Source organism: Hipposideros armiger, unplaced genomic scaffold (genome assembly GCF_001890085.2).
Source record: "Hipposideros armiger isolate ML-2016 unplaced genomic scaffold, ASM189008v1 scaffold_91, whole genome shotgun sequence".
NCBI lineage: Eukaryota > Metazoa > Chordata > Mammalia > Chiroptera > Hipposideridae > Hipposideros > Hipposideros armiger.
In genome coordinates, this window is record NW_017731441.1 from 1,121,763 (window position 1) to 1,142,664 (window position 20,902).

Consider the following 20,902-nt stretch of genomic DNA (forward strand, 5'->3'; position numbering starts at 1 on the left):
CTGGCAGGAATAGGAGAGGCCACCTGCTCTTTTCCGAGGGAAAAAAACATTTTGTTTCAAGGCCGAGAGAAGGCCGGATCTGAGTGAGGTTTGCTTTGGTCATGGCTTCTGTAGCTCGATAATTGCACAAGTTCTCTCTGGAAGATGCTCGATTAAAATTCTTGATGACTGTAGTAATCACCACAAGGTTAAGAGAATCTAATGTTCTTGAACTTGTTCCATATTCATAATATATCCAGTAACCATGTGTAGTAATCAGGCAAATTCTCCAAAACATGCTGCCAGCTGCATTTCTAAACTTTAATAAGGTTTGTATGCCGGCTATTCCTGCAGCCTCATTAAACAGCCAACCAGGATACTAACTTCCATTATAATTCATTCAGATAGTGCATGTTTGTTATAGAAAACTAATCTTTTGTAAACCATTTGGAGACCAATTTGTGTAAGTAATAAAAGTGGGAACGTTCCTGAGCAGATGAGAAATCTAAATAAGATTTTAGATATTTTTTGAGCATTAATTCACTGCGTCGCTTTTGCAACTTTAATCAAATGGAAACTTTTGTCCTTCTCCCCCCACAATTATCATACAAAATGAACTAGGAGAAGAGTTGCAGATCAGCTGTCATAACTCAAAAGTTGATTAACAAAACAACTACAGTAAGAAAAGTAGCATTCCAGAGGTATTTAAACATAAATTCAAAATTATGATTAAAGAACAGAAAATCCCAATATTTTAAATATTCTTCACTAACTTGATCTCTGGGTTCTTGGATGTGATCCTCACGTATCACTGTTTATATCAAACACACACACACACACACACACACACACACACACACAAATAGGATAATTATCATTATGACTGTTATATCATTTTCCAAAGAAGGAAAATATAACTACTGAAACCTGCATTGTACTAGTTATTACCAATTAGATTAAAGAAAAAGTCATAATTCTGCTTCAATAAATAAGAGCAAAGAGTTATTTAGAAAATAAAGTGTTTTAAATGATTGACCTAGGTTTCTGCTTCCTATAGGGATTTTCATGTTCATGTGCACATATTCTGAGTTACTCATTGAAGCCTCAAAAGTTCAAGACTTTGGCCAGCATTCCATTTTGTAAGTTTTAGCAGAGGACTATTTAAGAGGGAAAAAAATAGTCTCACAAATAAACTTATATTAAAAAAAAAAAAACAGATGTAGCTCTTGGGGCTTCCAACGCCTCTTAACAGAAAACATCTGCTGGACTTCCTGAATTTTTCTAAGACCTTGAGAACACACCCACACATTTCCAATTTCTTTCCTAACTGTTGAGTGAGCTTAGCAATATTTGGTTTTGTAACTGACTGTTCCATCCAAACAGTTGTTCAGTTTTGCCTTTTATTATAAATTCATTATTCATTTGTTTATCCCGTAGATGTGTACTGATTACCCACTGTTAGTCAGGGAACAAGGGAAAAGCAGAGAACAAGTTTACAGGCAGAAGCATTGTCCAAACTAAAACCTAGTTTGTAGGTAAGGTTGGTTTGGGTGTTTTTTAGTGTTAGCTTCCTCTTTGCTCAAGGGAATCAAACCAAATCGTTTTAGTATGCTCCGTGTCTCTTAAAATGAATAATATAGTAATTACAGTAACATGAAGTACAGTATCTGTCATACAAATTTCATGGAGGTGTTTGTTATAGAAGTTCAAGGGAACCTAATTTCATGTGTTTAGAAGAGACACTGGGATTTTGTTTTCTATTTGCCTGCACATGGGAACTAAAACAAGCAAAACTAATTTTTAAAAAGCTTCTTCATAGTTCACGTTTTGTTTTAGGAAAAATGATTGGCTCTGTGACTTTCTAAGTAGCTCAGTTTCATTGCAAATTGAACTTGATTGTGCTCATCTCAGTCCAGTCCAGTCAAGTTAATTCACTCACTTTATATCACTTGTGTTTTGAAGGATCTCTTGTAGCTCTGTGAATCAGTTATTGTTCAAAGCAAAACAAGTATATGGTAGCAAAACATATAATAATGACGTATTCTAACTTTTTTATTTAAGCTAATTGTCTTTTTGTCATTTTTTTATTCTTTTAATGATAGTTGACATACAATATTATGTTCGTTTGAGGTGTACAACAACATAGTGATTTGACATTTATATACCTTACAAAGTGATCACCACGATGTCTAGAACTATCTGTGGCTGTACAAAGTTATTATGATATTATTAATGGTAAGGTAATTGCTTTTTTAAGATAAACTTTCTGGGTCAATAGAGCTCTTCTAATGTGAACACATATTTGAAGATTCTGCTCTTTCTGTAGAATGCAAGACTTGAAAAAAAATCAATATATTTTAATCATTCATTTATTCAATGAACACGCTGCTACCCACTGAGTGCAGGACAGTGATATGGGTTAGACATGCACGTTTGAATAAGGCACAGCTTCAACAGGCACCACCTAGCTGAGGAGAGCAAGAAGCTCTTCTAACAAAGACGTAAGGTGTGGCCGGCATGTGCTGGGCTGGGCGTGTGTGCTCGGACTGTGGTGACGCCAAGGGGAAGCAGCTACGTCACAAGGGACGGCCGTTGGATGGGCTTACCATTGGAAAGTGTGTGCTGTGGGACGACAAGGGGCAAGGGGTGGAGTTCTGAGGAGCAGCACCATTTAAGGAGTCAAGAAAGAAACCCCTGAAAGAACATGGAGAACAAGCAGCAGAGAGGCACGGGACAGCAAAAGGCAGTTATCCCTGCAAAGGAGAGGTCTGCAGTGTCAAATGCCTCAGGGAGTCAAGACCATTTTAAACAAGGGGTTTACAAGAGAAGGCTGAAAGAGGCTGCGAGCTGGGGGAGATGTGGGCTGCAGAAATTATAAAATTGCTGTAAAATCCAAATACAGCACATTATGTCAGAGATCAAAGAGGTGAATTGTGATTGGAAAAAAAATGGTCTTTGTTCAGAGGACCAGCAGGGAATAAACGATGACGGATGCCCTAGAGGTGCTGGGGAAGGGTGGGACTCATAGTATGGAATTTCTGGAGGTCCAAGCAATGTGGATGCCTGGGGTTTTATGTTCGTGTCCTGGAAATGTCTGCTAGATGGTGCCAGGTGGGATTCCCAGCAGGGAGCATTAAATTGGGACTGCCACCTTTCAACCCCTTCCCACTCCTTGAATTGACTCCCAGACCAGTCCCCCTCACCGCCCAACATTTTCCTAGAGGAGCATAGAACTTTACCAGAGGAGACCTTCAACCTAGACAAGGGGATGGGCTAACGGACTTGATGACCTTGCAAAGCAACAGGCATAAGCCAACCCAGGGCCCCATCCTGCAGTCTAGGCTCATACGCCTGCTTCTCTGCTCTGTGCAGGTGAAGATGGGACCCCCTTTTTATTCAGAGAGATGGCACCTGCGCCTATGGAACTGAAAAAGTTCCAGCTGAATAATTTATAGATCATTTGAAATCACCTCATTTTTCCCCCTTGGTTTTTGGTTTCTGAATTTTTTTTAAAAAAGGAGAGAGACTGATGTCTCTGCCCACCAGCTAGTGGCCTTTGGCTAGTGGCTAGTGGCTAATGGCCATCCTGCCAATCAAAGTGTCCCCAGAGAACTTCCCAGGAGCAAGCTGGTGTCAGCTCAGTACTATTTTGTGGTCTCTGGGCATGAACTTGGGAGGGGGAGCTGAAAGGCAGCTAAAGAAATCAAAGTCCATTTGTAATTGGGAATAATTTTCTGATGAATCACTCTTAAAAAGGAAAAACCATGCCAGCCTTTTAGTGGTCAAGTCTCTGCCTCCTGAATTCTTTTTTGGCATGTTAGATCATGGCTTCCAAGAAAGTGCTACTGTTTTGCATGACAAAGAATCTTTGGCTCAAAAAAATCACTGCCGAACTGAGCAGCTAGTAAATCTATGACAGCATTGACCATAAATCCCAAATGTAAACCAGACAGTAAATTGTCATTCATAACCAGCAGTGTGTCTGAAATCAGAGAAATATGGAAGAGGCCTGCACAAGCAGATATCACCACTGTAGAGTGATGCCTTCCTTAATCTATGCAGAAGTAGGGAGAAGCAGTGTATTCACCAAGTGTTCTTTGGATGCTGGACAGTGTGCACAGTCCTGGAAATATACTTTGAAAATTTGCATGCTGTCTGGTCTTTAAAAAGTTACAGTGTGGGCCGACCGAGTGGTTCAGTTGGTTAAGAGGTCGCTCAAGAGTTTGAGCTTTGAGCAACAGTGGTTCGAGTCCCTGCCCGAGCTGAGCAGCCGCTGAGCTGCCAACAGGTGGCAGGATGGCTCAGCTAAAAAAAAAAAAAAAATTACAGTGTAACCAGCAACATGCCAGTATGTTAGCAGAGATATACTGCATACAATTTCATTTGTTTATGGATACAGTAAGGACTGAGGAAGACCCTATGACTGAAATAAAGGGGTGGGGAGGAGATGAGACTGAAAGGCGGCTGTGGGCCGAGGGGTACAGTGTGAGAAGGAGCCAACAGTGTCCCCACCATTGTAGGTTACCAGTCTAGATTGATGTATTGCTATGAACTGAGTGAGTGGCAGAAACGTTGAAGGGGGCAGTTGCTGTTCTTTGGTTTTTGCTGGGAGCAGGGCTTGGAGAAAATGAGTTGAGAAGTTCACCTTTAGGCAGGCTGAGTCTGAAGTGTCGGGGGGTATCTAGTGAGAGACGCCCAGCAAGGAGATAGGAGTCACCTGCCTCGAAGCATTCCCTGATACAATTTAGAGTGAACAAGCGCGCACCCCAAGAGTGCCTAGGAAAAGAAGAGCTAATAAAAGCCCCTCCAAGAAAACAGCCTTACAGAATAGAAATCAAGGAAAGAAGCCAACCAAGATAAGTCAGAAGTGTGCAAAGAACCCCACAGGGAACGAACGTCCAGGAGAGGAGCCTGTTTGAGGAAGGAAGGAGAGACCATGACACCAGGTGCTGCTAAGGACCTCAAAGGCTGCAAAAGGCCCTCACGGTGGGAATTACATCATTGCTGACCATCAAAGGGAGAGTTTGTCACAGTGCCCAGGCAGAAACCGCTTGCCCTGGTTAAAGGTGTGAATGGGAGATAGGAAGTAGCTTTGGAATATGTTCATGTTCTATCCAAATACAGAAGAAAAATACTACCAATCATGACACTTCCCAAAAAGTAACAAAACCACACTCAGATGCAGTGTCAGGGCAACCTGGGAGGTTTCATCCAGCAGTCGGTGTCCCCAAGTTCTGCCATTTCTCCCTTCCCCGTAAGCCATGAGTCAGAGGTGACTGGCATCACCAATGGTTTATAAAGGGCCAGCCCTACAAAGTACCCTGTGTGGGCCATTTGTTGGATTACAGGTCTTTTTGGAGTGAGGAAGAAGAATGTTTTTGTGTGAAAGTCTTTCCATGTGGCTGGGCACATGGGGGCAGAGAGAAAACTCCAAACACCCTTCCTGTGTTGCTCCTCCTAGCTACACATCACAAAGTAGGGCAAACCCAGAAGACCATGATGATGATGAAGAGCAAGATACACACACACACACACACACACACACACACACACACACGGCAACGTGGGTGAGGCTTTCTGGAGGTAATCTATTAAGAAGCTGAACTCCTAACTTGTGATAGACCAACCCCCATCTGAGGGATATTCTAACCCCCAGAGAAAGCAAGAATTTACCTTGTTAATCACAACCCTAGTCGAGGTCTATACTTTAACTCACTCCATAATTGCTCCCTGTTTATTAAACGAACCATATGCATCTTTGCTTGTCATATATGATGTTGTAAGATCTTTGTAGAACCTCAAATGCACAAGAAGCATATCAGGAATAAGTGTATGCCTTGGAAATGCAGCTGTATTTGGTTTTCACCTTTCATTTTGTGGGTGAAAACTGCTATTTATCTTTCTGACAACAAATGTCGTTGAGATGAACGAATGTTCTAGAGGTTGTTTTCACCCCCTGTCATGAGAACAGTGCACCAGCTGAGTCACTTCTCTGGAATGGATGTTAATGTCACTTGGTTTCCTCTTGCCCAGGACCTTGGGTTTCATGTCTGGACAAATGAGCCATCCATTATCTTTCCACCAGACTGAAAAAAGATCAATTTCTCGTGGTTTGTTGTTCTTTTTTTAATTGCGGATGTGTGTTCAGTGTCCGTCCAAATAATCACTGTAAACTGGGGCGTCTTAAGAGGGAAGTCCAGGATGTCCAGATAGCCATCTGCAGTGTCAGACACGATAATGAGGACCAGCCCTTTGTTAACTGGATTTAACCCTGACTGTGGGCTAAATAAAGCCTTCAGCTCACATCCACTTTGTGGCCCATGAATATTGTCATCATGCAGCTCTGATTGGCAGTGAACTTTCACCAATGCACTAGGTATTATTATTGATACTATCTTTGCAAAAGTATTTCATGGAACAATTTCCAAAATATTAGATACTTCTGAAGATGTAAATAAGGAAGACTGAATTTTGACCTGGCTTTGCTGTCTGCCATTTAACCTTTCTCACTATAAAACTTCCAAGGAAATATGGAATATGAAAAATTAATGAACTAGAATGTCAGGCTGCTCACCACTGGTCCAGGCCACGTAGGGCTCATAGTCATCATATTCAAAGTTAGACTAGATCTTTCTCTAGTTGTTGCTCCCAAGCTTATTTCATGTGTCCTTAATCAAATATATGTATAGGTACCTGACAGTGATTCTGACATCTTGGGGGTGTCTTCCAAGTCTACACAAATATAATTCTGGTGATTTGTAGAACACCAGAATCTCTTCATCCTTGGACAGCCCCATATGGTTAAGTAACACGGAAGTCCCTTCACCCCCTGATTTATAGGCTTCTGCCTGTGGGGCTAACATCTCAGCCACCTCACTAAAACCCTTCTATCCATGAATTCCCAGCCACCATCTTCTCATCCATTTCCTTCAGCCTCTCTTTCAAGGAGTCCTTTTCTCTCACACTTACTCTAGGAAACACCTAACATTCTCTGTCTCATAATGTCTCTCCCAATGTCAAATTAGAAGTCCCTTTTATACCTTTTTATTTTGTTCACAACCAAACAGCCACCCATTCTGACATTTTCCCTCTTCTCTCCAGGGGAGTTCTGTGGTTTTGCATTGCTTACACTTCATATCTCAGTTCCTATCTGAGGTTAGTGCCCGAGGCTTACCTACCCAGTCTTCTTAGGCCTTCCTCATGGCCTTCTCCCCAAATGAACTTGTTCTCCCAGCAGGTGTGCACTTGATTTTCCAGCAACTTCCCTGTATTTAAAAATCTATTCTCTCAAAGATCCAGCTAAACCCTATGTTCGGGAAGTGCTTAACAATTCAATCTTTCTACCATATTAGAAAAAAAAAAAAAGTCCACAACCCTTCAGAAATTTTTCTTCAACAACAAAAAAAATCTATTAATGGAAACCAGAGAAAACATAGATTATGAGATATGTCTAACTATTCCACCAGAGGAGTTTGATAGTTCAGTGTTTTAGTCTGCAGCCCCACCCGGGACCCTGGGCCGTCCTTGCATACCTTTTGACCGAAGTTGCTAAAAAGTAACAGAATTGACTTGTTTGAGTTTCACCCTCTCTCTCTGCCCCCTTCACTTTCTAGCAGAGGGGGGATTAATGAGCCATGAAATGGCCACAGTTGAGCAGCGGTTGGCTTAAAGCAGAGAAGCTGGTTCTTAGAGAAGCACTGCAGGATTGTGACTGGCTCTGTTTCATATGGATTTCCATGAACCCCAAACACATATCTGTTTATTTTTGTCACTTGGCCCATCTATTTTGGGCTTGATTATAGCTTTATAAAGATTTGTCAAAAAGATATATTCAGGGTCCAAAGTCATATCCATTACTCAAGGGAAGTTCATACACACAGTGACAATGCCCTTTGAAGCTGCTCTGGAAAGCTGAGAGTGAACTCCCTCCTCTCCAAGTCAGCTGAGCGACCCATATTACTCTGTGCCTCAGTTTCCTCATCTATAAAATGAATATAACAACAATACGTACCTCATAGAGCTATTGTGGGGATTAAAGAAATCACTTTACTATTAAAAAGTGTGCCAAATTAGATGGTCTAATCTAGAAATATTAGTTGCTCTTATAACTTAGTCCCACACAGGGATCAAATCCAATAATTCAATCACTATCTCTTGGAACTCTGTGCTGGGTCTGTATCTAACACATCCTTCCTTACACATCTATATATATTTAGAACACATTCCTTTGATCAAGTCAAAACAAAAGGGAATTATAAAGCAATTAGTTATTGAATTAGTTCAATCACACTGTAAAAAGAAAAATGGAATTGAATATGCTTTTTAGACACCATTGGAATTCTGCAGTCAAAATTTTCATCAGAATTTTCCCCAGGAGAGGTTAGGTCCCCATGACAGCTGGAGGACCTGCCCTTTGTTCTATGGGGGGGGGGGCGCGGTCATCGGAACCCAAAACAATTAGAACACGTTTGACATTGCAAATCTGTCTGAAGTCAGAAGTGGGGTGTATTCTTGCTCCCAAAGAGTACAACTGACTGCCACCTAGTGTTAACCACAAGAACTGCAACGTATTCCTTCTAGTCTCCGCCTTCCTCAAACCCAGAATATAAAAGGTAATAAGGTATCTTTGCTTGATAGAAAGTTAAAATTCTATTTTGAAACAAAGACATTCAGTAAGCGTTGAAAACCTTCCTCTTATAGCCTTTTCACAGACCCATGTTGGCAAACTCTCCCATTTTCTCCATACCCTTAACCCTCCTGAGTAACGATAGTTTCGCTAAACGGCTTAAGCATGTTTGGCTTATCACTGACGGTTGTCCTCAAAACATTTTGGTTCAGATATTACCAGAACTAAATCTGGAGGAGGGAGTCCTGGCATTCCAAAGCCCTTGCCTCATTTCTCATCTCTTGATTTCAGCAGATGATGTCTTATTTCTCTATCAGATCCTAAGCAGAGTTTTGATAGGGCTGGCACTCCTTTCCACAAGCCTGGGTGGTCCGTTTTTATGATTCCATTTTAGAGGTCTGGAAAGCATTCTCTCAGACAATGCAGACAGATAAAACCAGATCACTGGGTAGAACCAGCAATCAGAAATCCCACAGATCTGGCACAGAGATTAGAGAAGAGCTGAGGTTGTGGGTGACATATTTTGACATATTAAGGTGACCTAAAGAATTGTGTGGGAGGTAAGGAGACAAAACAAGAGGGTCATAGCCCTCCACAGTATTATCTGCTGAAGCTGGATTCAGAAGTGCTTCAGAGATCAGGAATGCATTATAAAATGGTCATTAAAATGGTCGAAAAATAGGTGACTCTGGCCTTCCACTTCCGTGTGGGCAGAACCTGAATTTTGGAGTCAGGCAGAACTGGATAATTGCAGCACTGTACTTCATTTCCTTGACAGACAGTTGTGGAGCATGTCCGTATGCCAAATGCTGTAGTAGATGCTGGAGACAGAAACTTAAAGGCATGGTCCCAACATATAGCACATGACAGAAGCAAGTGCTTCTAATCTAGTTTCAGGGTCAGGAAAATGTCTACAGAGAGGCTTGAGCCACACCTTCTAGTGCCCTTGGGAGTCATCAGGCAATGAGGGCAGACATGTGCAAAGGCCCTTCAGTGCAAGGGAAACTGGCCCAATTGTCAGGAGCTCAATTAGCCCGGAGCAGAATATACGGGTGTGGGCAGGTGGGCAGATCATGCTAAATCCCAGAATGGAAGCTCCTGCTTCATATGACTCGAGCAATGCATGATGGATCCACTGCCCCTCAAGGGCTTACACGTTCCTCTAGGATAGGACAGTGGACACAATGATACTTTCTACAACCATGGAGACCTACATCAGGGTGTAAGGCTCTGGGCATTGCGCTGAGCTCACCTCCCTGGAAAACCGCCTCCCTCCCCTGTCAGTCCCCACCTTGCTGCAAGCCAGGCTGCTCTTTCGAGGGTTGATCTGAACTTAAATGCATAAGTGCATCTGTTGTTTTGAACTCATCGATGATTCTATTTTAGCATTAGCATTGGAAAGCCACTTCCAGTTTTTCCCCACAAGAGACAAAACATAGTTCTTTCTCTGAAAACTTTGAATGACTTAAGTTTAGGCAATCTTGGGATTTGGGGTGAATTAGTTAGGGTTTTTAAAAAAAAAAAAAAGATGGGAAATGTCTCATATTTTGTTAAAGAGAATGGATAATTTTTTCAGAAACAAAAAATGCTGCTACAAGGGATATGAAGAGCTGCCAAAAACTGTGTTATGCTCTATGGAACTGTCTGTCCCAGAGCCCGGCTAAGCCCCATCTCCCTTTGAAATGAACAGTAGGGATTTCAGGTCCTCGGGAGGGGAACCTGGGTGTCACCAAGGACTGGCTGGAGGAGCCACCAGATCCAAAGCCAACCGCAGTGAGCTAGGACAGGCCCTGCTGCAGGGTGTATAGACTCGCACACATTTTTTAAATGGCTAAAGCAAGGTCACTGACCTTTAGGAGTTTTCTTCTTTAATCTTTGGAAGGAAAAATATTATAAATGCTAAAAATACAGGGAAATTCCATCCAAAGACATTTTGCTGGGCCACAGTTTCCATCCACCGTGGGGAAATTTATGTAATCCTCTCTGCATGGGGGAGATGGAGCCATCCTTGGGTTTCAAAGCCAGAGGGGAGTCTTAGAAGCCTCTACATGCATCTCACAAACCCAAGAAGCTCTCAGAGGGTCAGCAGTGGTGAGCCATCCTGGCCACTGCAGGGAGCACCCGGAGTGCTGTCAGAAGCAATGTGATGTGCTCCTGGGTGGAGGGTCAGCAGAGCTGCGGGTGAGACCCTTCGCCTACCTGGGCTGTTTCCTCACCTGTCCTATTTGAGAATTGTTCTTTGGCTCCCAGACCTGCCTGTGAGTCTGAATTGCTTGGGGAGCTTGTTAAAAATATGGATTTCCAGGTTCCTCCTCTCCTCCCCGCCAAACAGCAAGACCAGAATTCTTGAGGTCCAAGGCTCCCCACAATTGATGCTTTGACAGCTAGCTAAGACCAATCCTTGGACACAGACCACTTCTAGGGCAATTTTCTCAAATTTTGAGGCATACTCAAATCACCTGGGATCTTGTTAAGCTGCTGAGTCGATTCAGTGGGTCTGGGTGGTCGGAGGACCCTCATTGCTAATGAGCTTTGGGTGATACTAATGCTGGTGGTCCGAGGGCTTTCTCTAATCTCACTCTGCAGTCTCTTCCAAATCTGATATTTTATGAAGTCTTTGGGAAAGTACTGGGTTATCAATGGTGAAGAGCAGAGATGTAGATTTGAAAACTGATGTTATGTTGGTCTCATTTTAAATGGCTGTTATTCTTCCCTATAAGAAACTTGATAGAGAATGAGGGTGGCGTTCCTGTACCAAAAAGATAGGCATGTGTTTTGTACAGTAACCTATGAGAAGGGAATAATTTTTTATCCCAAATAAAATGAAATCCATACAATTGATAAGAATTTAGGAGCTGAATTTCTTTAATTTCTGTACAGGAGAAATTTTTAACAATTATCTCCTCTCCTCTCCTAACTCCATAGAAGTTCAGGGTAATGTTGTGGCCCCATTAGAGATCATCCTGTGAGTCTGTGCCTTCGAGGCCCGTTGCTCTGGGATCGTTTTTCAGACCTGATGTCTCTCTGGTTCATGCTGGTTCACCTCCCTTTGAGGCCCTCCTGCCCTGGAAACAAGTTTCACAAACTTGTTTCTTCACAAACTCACATGTTTATGAAGAAGCTGACTATCGCTTATTTGTCTTTATGGAGAGGAGTAAAGGGGCCAGAACTGTGGTCACAATCCCACCAACTCTGAGCAAACCACTGTCGCTCCAGCCCACAGTGTGATGGGTGCTGACAGGGGCTGGGCCATGGTTTTTTCATAGCAAAAGGATGTTGCAGCGATGGTAATAATGTTGCTATCAGTGGAAACTCTGAACGCTGAACTGGATCTAGGAATAGCAGAAATGTAAAAATGGTGCTAATAAAGAGGAATGAGATTAAAACCACAATGCGTTAGCACTGCAGACCTGGAAAATGGCTAAGAGAACAAAACTGATTACACCAAGTGCTGACCAGCACCTGGAACTCTCGCGTGTGGCTGGTGGGGATGCACAGACTGAAAAGTGGTTCTGCAACTTTTTAATACAGTTAAACATACTCTTACCATATGAAAATCCCATTATTGGGTATTTACAAAAACATATACACACGCAAAATAAAAAACATACATGAATGTTTATAGCAGCTCAATTCACATTCACCAAAAACTGAAAGCAATTCAAATGTCCTTCAACAAGTGAATGGATAAACAAATTGTGGTAATGGAATACAACAGAACACTCCTCAACAATACCAAGGAACAAATTGTTGATACCCAAAACATGGCAGAAACAGGGAGGGTGAATCTCAGATGCATTATTACACTGAGTGAAAGAAGTCAGACTCAAAAGATTACATACTGTATGATTCCACTGGTATGATAATCTGGAAGAGGCAAAACTATAAGGCTGGAGAAAGACCAGTGATTGACCAAGTTGGGGGAGAGAGAGCTGACGACAAAGGGGCAGCTCAGGGAATGGGGTGATGCGACTCAGAGCACTTGTCAAAACTCACAGAACTATACACTAAAATAAGTGGGTTGTATTGTATGTCAGTTGAAAAGTAAATTAAAATCTTATAAAAGAAATGAAAACACTAAATAACTTTAATGAGTATAAAATAACAGATAAGTAGGTTAAAGCCAAGGAAGGAGAGGGAGAAGGGAGAGGAAAAGAGAATGGTAGTCACACCTTTTTCTAATGACAGAAAACTTGGTGCTCTGTTTAAAATTTGTCCTATTTAGGAACATTTTAAATAAAGATTAACAGGAAAAAAACCTGGGTACCACAGCCAAGTTGGAACCCTCTCTTGCTCTTAACCTTTTCTTCGTTGTTGGCCAATTTCTTTTTTCATAGCAGACCAGCTCCATATAATGCCAACCTTGAGAATATTTTTCTTTCATATGACTATGTTTAGTCTAAATGCAAAGTAGATATAACTGCTGGTCCCATTCCTGGTCTGTGCCACAGATATTAAATGTCACTCTCAAAGACTTTCAGCCTGGTTGATAATCTCAGCAGGGAGGCCAATCAATATTTGAAAAGCTGTGCTCACAGATATTTCTTCTCTCTCCTTACATCTGTAGGCAGCATTCCCCATGGCTGTTGGCCAATCACTATGTAGAGAGCTCCTCACTGGGCAATGACAGAAACACAGAGTAATTAGAACACACAATCACTACTGCGAGTCATGTCACACTTGAGTACAACCTAAGAACATGACCTAACAACATTAGTAAAATATCAGCACATGCAGTTGGCACATGAAAATTAATAGTCTGTAATTAAGGCCATAAATATGGACAGCTAACTATTTTAATTACCCTTTAGCTTTGAGATTTGGGTAACTCAGAAGTTGCTGTCTATTGCAGTGGTCACTTTCTATTGTGTAAGTGTAGCCCAGAGCCACCCTGTCTTATTAGCTAGCTCATAACGACATAAACGCTATTTGATGATGGTGCTCTGGTCGCTGGTATTGTCCATGTTGACAGCTCCTAAGTTAGAATATTTCATACTTAATGGGAGGCCTGACAGCCAGAGTTCTCGGAGTGCTGCCTGTGGCCCCAGAGTCAGCTTCTTCTAGCCCATTCCTCCACTGCTGTGTGTGCTCTCAGAGGACCTGGCTCATCCACACTCAACTCTATGTCTTCTCGGAGGACAGGAGACTTAGGAAATGAAGCCAATCTGTTGGGCAACAGTTCACATTTAGGCAAACGAAATGTATTTAGTGCCGCAAGCACAGAGGCAATGAAAGGCTTTCCCAGAAAATCAGTTTTTCCAACATATGCCAAGCAAAATCACATCCAGGCTATAAAAAGTTTAGCCTCACATTGGCCTAAAAGCCATTGAGTGAGACTGCCCATGTGCTGCCTATTTTTAGAATAAGGGGCAGAGGTTTTTAGACTTATTGGTCTTATGGGTGGAGAACAAGAGATGATCCATTTTTCTCTGCTTTAATATGTGGACTGTATCCAAGTCAAATCATTTCAGATAAAACTATACTATAGCATCTCAGAATTATAGGTGACACCTGTTGATTTTTGCTTTTTTATAAAGATCATGCAGAATGGAAACCAGTGACATCTTAGGCTTATTTTCCACTCATGCATCTAATTTAGTCCTGACCCACTTCCAGCTCTGCTTGTCTATGGGCTGTGTGCGGGATGGTTTTAATTTCTGTCAGGATCACACTAAAATAGACCAGATTCTAGACAAGGAAAGCTAGGTCTTGGTTTCTTCAGATTTATTCATTTCCCTGTCAGACATTTTTAAAAAACATTTGGCTAAATGTCCTTTTAATTTTCAAAATGTTCTTCTAACTTTTAAAGTGTCCACGCTTCTTCCTTTTCTAAGTATTATCTATCATAAGTTCACTGGTAAGAATGTGCATGTATGAAGGGACTTGGTCATATGCGACGTGCTTAAGAACTACAGGGCTTGTCTTCTTAATCTTTGCCTTCACCAGACTGTTTTTTCTGTTTGTTGGTTTGTTTTTAGGTCAAGTTTATTGAGGCATAATTTACATACAACTCCATGAATATTGACAAATGCATACAGCTATCTATCACCACCCAAATCACGATATAAAACAGGGCCATGACCCCAAAAAGTTTCCCTGTGCCCTTTTCAGTCAGACCCTTCCCTTCACCTCCACCCTGGCAACCACTGATGTGTTTTCTGTTCCTAGTGTTGCCTTCTCTAGAATGTCATATAAATAGGATAATAGCATAATATCATATAAATAGGACCTGGGCCTTTGTGTCTGGCAGCATTGTGCCTTTGAGATTCATCTCTGTTGCACACATCAGGTAGTTTCTTCCTTATCATTGCCTACTAGTACTTGGCTTCATGAATGAATGTACCACATTTGTTTATCCATTCATCAGCTGATGGACATTCAGGTTGTTTCCAGTTTTTCACTAAAATGTTCACTGTGAACATTTACCTACACGGCTTATGGTACATGTATGTTTAACTTGGTAAGAACCCGCCTAGCTTTGCCAAGGTAGCTGCCCCATATCACATCCCCCCCAGCAGTGAATGAGCAGCCCAGTTTCTCTGCATTCTCTCCAGCAGTTGGCATTGCCAGTGTTTTCTGAGTGTGTGTTTTATCCTTTCTAGTAGGCCACAGTTATAGCTTACTGTGGATTTAATTTACTTTCCCTAATGACCGACCAGTGATGGGCTGATTTTCCATGTGTACATCTTCATTGGTGAAGGATCAGTTCAAATCTTATGCCCGTTTTTTTTTTCAGTTGGGTTGTTTATTTCCTTATTGATTTCTGGGAGTTCTTTCCCTATTTTGGATAAAAGTCATTTATCAGATATGTGTTTTGTAAGTATTTCTCCCAGTGTATAGCCTGCTTTTAATTTTTAACAGTATCTTTTGAAGATCAAACTTTTTTAGTCTTACCATTTTTTTCTTTTGTGGCTTGTAATTTTTGCACCTTAGCTAAGAAATCTTTGCCAATCCAGAATCACAAAGATGCTTCTTTATATTTTCCTCTAGCAGTATTAGAGTTTTAGTTCTTAGGTTTAGGTCTATGATCCATTTTGACTAAATGTTTGTAATGGCGAGAGGTAGATTTAAAGATTGTTTCTGCACATGTGGATGTTTTCCCCTTTATATTGACATTAGTCCTACAATCTGTGTCAGATATTTTTACAGAATGGGATTTCCAAGAGCCAATATAATTCTGCCTCATATTAGTGGAATCCTTAATGTGGAATAGTATCTGAGGCATGGCTAATGTTTTATTATATATTAAATAAGAAGCTATAGGTAAAATGTGACCAATTTCACATCAGCTCTGTCTGTTTTGCATGGACTAGGCAGTTGCCCATTATTTCTTCATATTTATTATATAGGTAATGTACTGTTCAAATACTACCTTCACATTATTATTAACTTGGAATATGGTTTTAATGCATCCTATTACGGTGATCAAAAATTGCTCATAAAGGTTAATGACCATCCCGAAGAATGGTGACTAATTCTAAATTTTAGATGAAGGAATTGTCTTCCTGAATTCTAAAAAGTAGCCCTTCCTGCCTTTGGGGCCATTTTATATATTTTCGAATGTGTGTGAACAGCTCACAGGATAAGCTGGGAATTAGGCTGGAATCCCCTGAGAGTCACCAAGAATTGCAGCATCAGAAGGCCGGGAAGGCCTGGAACACGTCGCCAACAGCCAAGGAAGGGAGGGGCTGCCCAGGAGACTATAGAGGATATGTGGTGTCTGGTGGGGCGCCCAGTGCCCATAAAATGCGAGACAGGAAGTGTCAACTTAGGAAGAAGGGATTTCCTACTATTCAGATGTTGGCCAGTAAGTCATGAAAAGCTTATTCTTATTCTACCTGGGAAACACTGTACTGTAGATTAAAAATTCACTGATGTGCAATGAAGCAGGTTTTATCCTTAAAAACATCTCCCTTTATCCTTCCCTAATCAATGAAGCTTTTTTTTATTCCTTTACCCAAGGCAAATTTTAAGGTTAATAAACTATGAATGGAAGTAGGCACCACCTTGGCGTTAAATGAATGGGAAATTTCTTGGGGCCCTAATTAATCATCGGTCTTCTACCTTTATTTTAGAGTGTGAAGTTGTCTAGTTATTTTGCATGTGCACATATACAATTATATTTGACCCCTTTTCTTAAGAGTGAAAATCCCAAATTCATAAAAGCTTAGTAAGAATCTCAGGACTTGGAGTGCGTTCTATCCACGGTAGTGGTATTTAAGCAATGTACATTCAAATCTGGAGTCATTCTGTCCAGTTTTTCAGACCTTGGCTTCCAAAACTGACCCTGGACGTCCCACACATGCCCCAGTAATGATTTCAAAAAGGGGGAGGCATTGTGCAACCTTCCCTCCCAACAGCGAGCAAAGTTCATTCTGTCTTGTTACAGATATCTTGTTCTTGTGGAAGCATAAGACCAATAAAATTTCATTAGAAATCATATTTCACAGACATAAATATTAGATTTCCCTCTGCCTGACTCAGTAAGCCTAACCTTTCTTCTGAGGTTCAACTTTGTGCTTAAGAGGTTTTTCTTATTATCTATAAAAGATAGCTGTCCTCCCATAACAGCGTCAGCAAGGGAAGGAAAGTGGGGTTGTACAGTGATTCTCAAACTTCACAGTACTAAGAACCCGCCTGAAGATCATGTTCAATGCAGGTCAGGAAGTCTGGGCCGGGCCTGAGAGTCTGTATTTCTCACAAGCTCCCAAGCGCCTGATACTGCCCGCAGACCTCACGGGTGTGATAGAAGATGGAGGGTTTCAGAGTCAGCCCCACTCACCAGACCTAACTGCATAACAACAGTGAACTCTCCCTACGGAACCTTCCCAGGGCCCCAGGGCCTGAGCCTGAATTGTCTGTCCTCTCACAGTGGGGGAGATGCCTACTTGATGCATTTGTCATAGGGATAAAATGAAATAAGGCATTTTTTAAAACCTGTAACAGTGCTTCATCCCAGAAGATAAACAATTAAATGACACTTTTTGCTGTCCTGTTTCCTAGAAAATAATATATCTATGTGAATCAAAATATCTGGTGAGGGTGGGGTCTGCTGGCTTTTAAGAAACATTTTGTGGGAATACTTTTATCAAGTATATTGCAAGAATTTTAAGAGCTTTAGAAATTTAGGAGCTTTTGAGAGTTATGCAAAGACATTTAAACTAAATTCCTACTGTTTCTGGGGTAATTTTTATTTTTAACATCACTTATTACAAAAGGAAAGGAAGAGATGGAAATAACTTTTCCGATTAGGGCTTTTCAACTGAGGATGGAAGTTGATGATGATGATGATTAGCACAGAGGGAAATCCTTTTCATTTACCACACATTCCAACTGTTCTTTACAAAACACGTTAGATGCCCTCATGGGCAAGATATCCTAGGGGAAATCTCAGTCCCTGGTGACCAAAACATGCATACGAAAGTCCTTGGACTGTGACGTAAATGTCCGTTTATTCCCAGCAATGCAGGATTTTCACGTAGGCAAGACTGAGGGTTCGGTCCCAGAGGACAAAGGATATAATTCTGATTCTCTCCAGACTCTTCCTGGCCCTTCCAGGAAACTCAGTGGAATTTTGTGGAATGTTCCATCTGTCAGAGCTCAAGATGAGCTCTTTAGAATGACACCAACTTCACACCCATAAGGATGGCTATCATTTTTTTAATGCAAAACACCATTGTTGGCAGGAATGTGGAGACATTTGGAGCCCTCACACCCTGTTGGAGGGAATGTAAAATAGTGCTGCCAATATAGAAAACAGTATGGCAGCTCCTCAAAAAGTTAAACATAGAATTACCATAGTATCCAGCCATTCCACTCCTAGTTATATACCCAAGAGAACTGAAAACAGGTACTCAGATAATTGTACATGCATGTTCATAGCACTATTCACAACAAATTGTGTTCTATCCATCATACAATGGAATATCATTCAGCCATAAAAATGAATGAAGTACTGATATATGTGCTACAACATGGATAAACCTCCAAAAAATTATGTTAAGTAAAAGAAGCCAGTAATATGATCACATAGTACATATATGATTTCATTGCTATGAAATAGCAAGAATGGATAAATCTGTAGAAACCAAAAACAGATTGGTAGTTTCCAGAGACTGGAGGTAGGGAAGAATGGGGAGTGACTGCTCAGTGAGTATGAGGTTTCCTTTTGGGGTGATGAAAATGTTTTGGAACTAGATAGAGGTGGTGGATAGAGCACAATCTGAATGTACTAGAAGTCACTTTAAAATGGTGAGTTTTAAAAAACAGAACAAAAAATAAATAAAATGGTTACTTTTATGTTATGGGAATTTCACCTCAATAAAAAAAAAAAGTGAGAGCATGATCCAGAAAAGGAAAGATTAAAGTTTTATTCCAAAAGTCAGACTTCCCATCCAATAAATAAAAGTTACTGAACATGGAAGGAAAATGAGTACGTGACGTTGTTAGTCACTTTCCCCATCAAAGAGAATTGAGGAAAGGTTAATGAATGCAAGACAAGAATATGGCTTTTCATCATTAAGACACACATATTCCCTTTGAGTTAGCAGCAGATGTTTCCCTTAGTTGGCTCCGTACAGTAATCCCCCAGATGGAGATGTCGTTTATGGGCAGTAAAAACGACAGTGCTGATGAGGAACATTTTATGCCCCAAAGGATGCTCCCTGTAAACACTGATAAGCCTCACCATGATTAGGGGACCTGGAAGGCTTGGAGTCATGGTATAGAATCACAAAAAGGCTGTGTTCTAACAAAACCACAAACAAAACAAAGATAAGCACCACTGGGAAATAGCCATAAAAATCAGAATCAAAGCACGTTATCAAACTTATAACAAATGTAGGATACTAAAACACCGGACTAGAATTAGACAAGAATGAGCCTGGGATATCATGTATCCAAGGCCAGGGCTGTCTGTCTTTGACCACAATTCCCCTCAACTAGGAAGAAACAAACAATAGCGATAGCCCCACTTTTATCATATTCTTCAAAGATATTTAATATCATTGGCTTTACCGCGACGTAAGATGCTTGCAGTCAGGCTGCCCTAGGTGACTATATGCTGATTTCTGCATTGACTGGACTCTTCTGGAACGTGTGGAGGGGAGAGCAGGAGAACCCACCATCTCTAAAACTCTGACCTTGCCCACAGGAAGGCCTGAGGGGCCTTCCCAAAACTCCCCTTTGTCCAAGAAGGCAGGTATCCCAAGCGTTGGGATTGCTCACATCTACCATATCTTCCATCGCAAAGAAATGTCTTAACTGTTTCCCCCACACCTGGGACCCAATATCTAAAGGGCAGCGTAGGAATGATTATGAAATTCGGAAGCAAGACCTCCCCGCACCCCTCCATGCCAGTGCTCTGTGACGTTAATACAGCAGCTTGGGCTGCATTTTGAAATTGTTCACATCACCTCAATTGCGTGGAATGTTGCAGAGAGATTATAAACATTCTGTAAAGACAAACAAACTTTTTAGCCACACAGTTTACATAGGAAATGTTACTTACTTACAGGCAATGGAAAAGCAGACTAGAAATAATGGCTCAGACCCCCTCATTCGAAAGGCAAGATAAGAATTTGAAATGTGAAAGCAAATAGGACTTGGCAGATGAAGATTCTGTATGGAGAATAAACAGCAGATTCATCAGTAAAAGAGGAATCAACACATAGAGGGTTCTTTTTTTATTAATTTAGGCTAACCTGAGGTTCATTAAAACATAGATATAATACATAAATTAGTCCATTAGTAAGAGAGATGGAACTCCTTTTTAATCTTTTTTTATTTTTATTGTGGTCAAACATGCATAATGTAAAATTTACCATTTTATTCATTTTTATACAGTTCAATAGCATTGAAGTACGTTCACATTGTTGTACAAACATCACGACCTTCCATCTCCAGGTCTTTTTCATCTTCCCAAACTGAAATTCAGCACCCACTAAGCAAGGATTCCCCATTTCCTCCCCGGCAGCCTCCGGCAACCCCCATTCCCCTTTCTGTCTCTATGTATTTGACTCTTCTAGGAGCCTCATATGAGCGGAATCACAGTCTTTGTCCTTTTGTGACTGGCTTATTGTACTTAGCATAATGGCCTCAAGATTCATTCATGTTGTAGCATGGGTCATAATTTCCTTCCTTTTTAAGGTGAATAACACTACATTGTATGGATGAACCACATTTTATTGATCCTTATTTATTTGTCCTTATTTATTTGCTTCCACCTTTTGGCTATTGTAAAAAATGCTACAGTGAACATGGATGTAGAAGTATCTGTTTAAGTCCCTGCTTTCAGTT

At 41.1% G+C, this 20,902-nt stretch overlaps 1 protein-coding gene across 1 annotated transcript in view; it reads left to right on the plus strand.

Moving 5' to 3' along the window:
- Positions 1–20,902, plus strand: part of COL4A2 (collagen type IV alpha 2 chain) — a 188,063-nt gene that overhangs the window by 88,074 nt on the left and 79,087 nt on the right. The window lies entirely within an intron of this gene.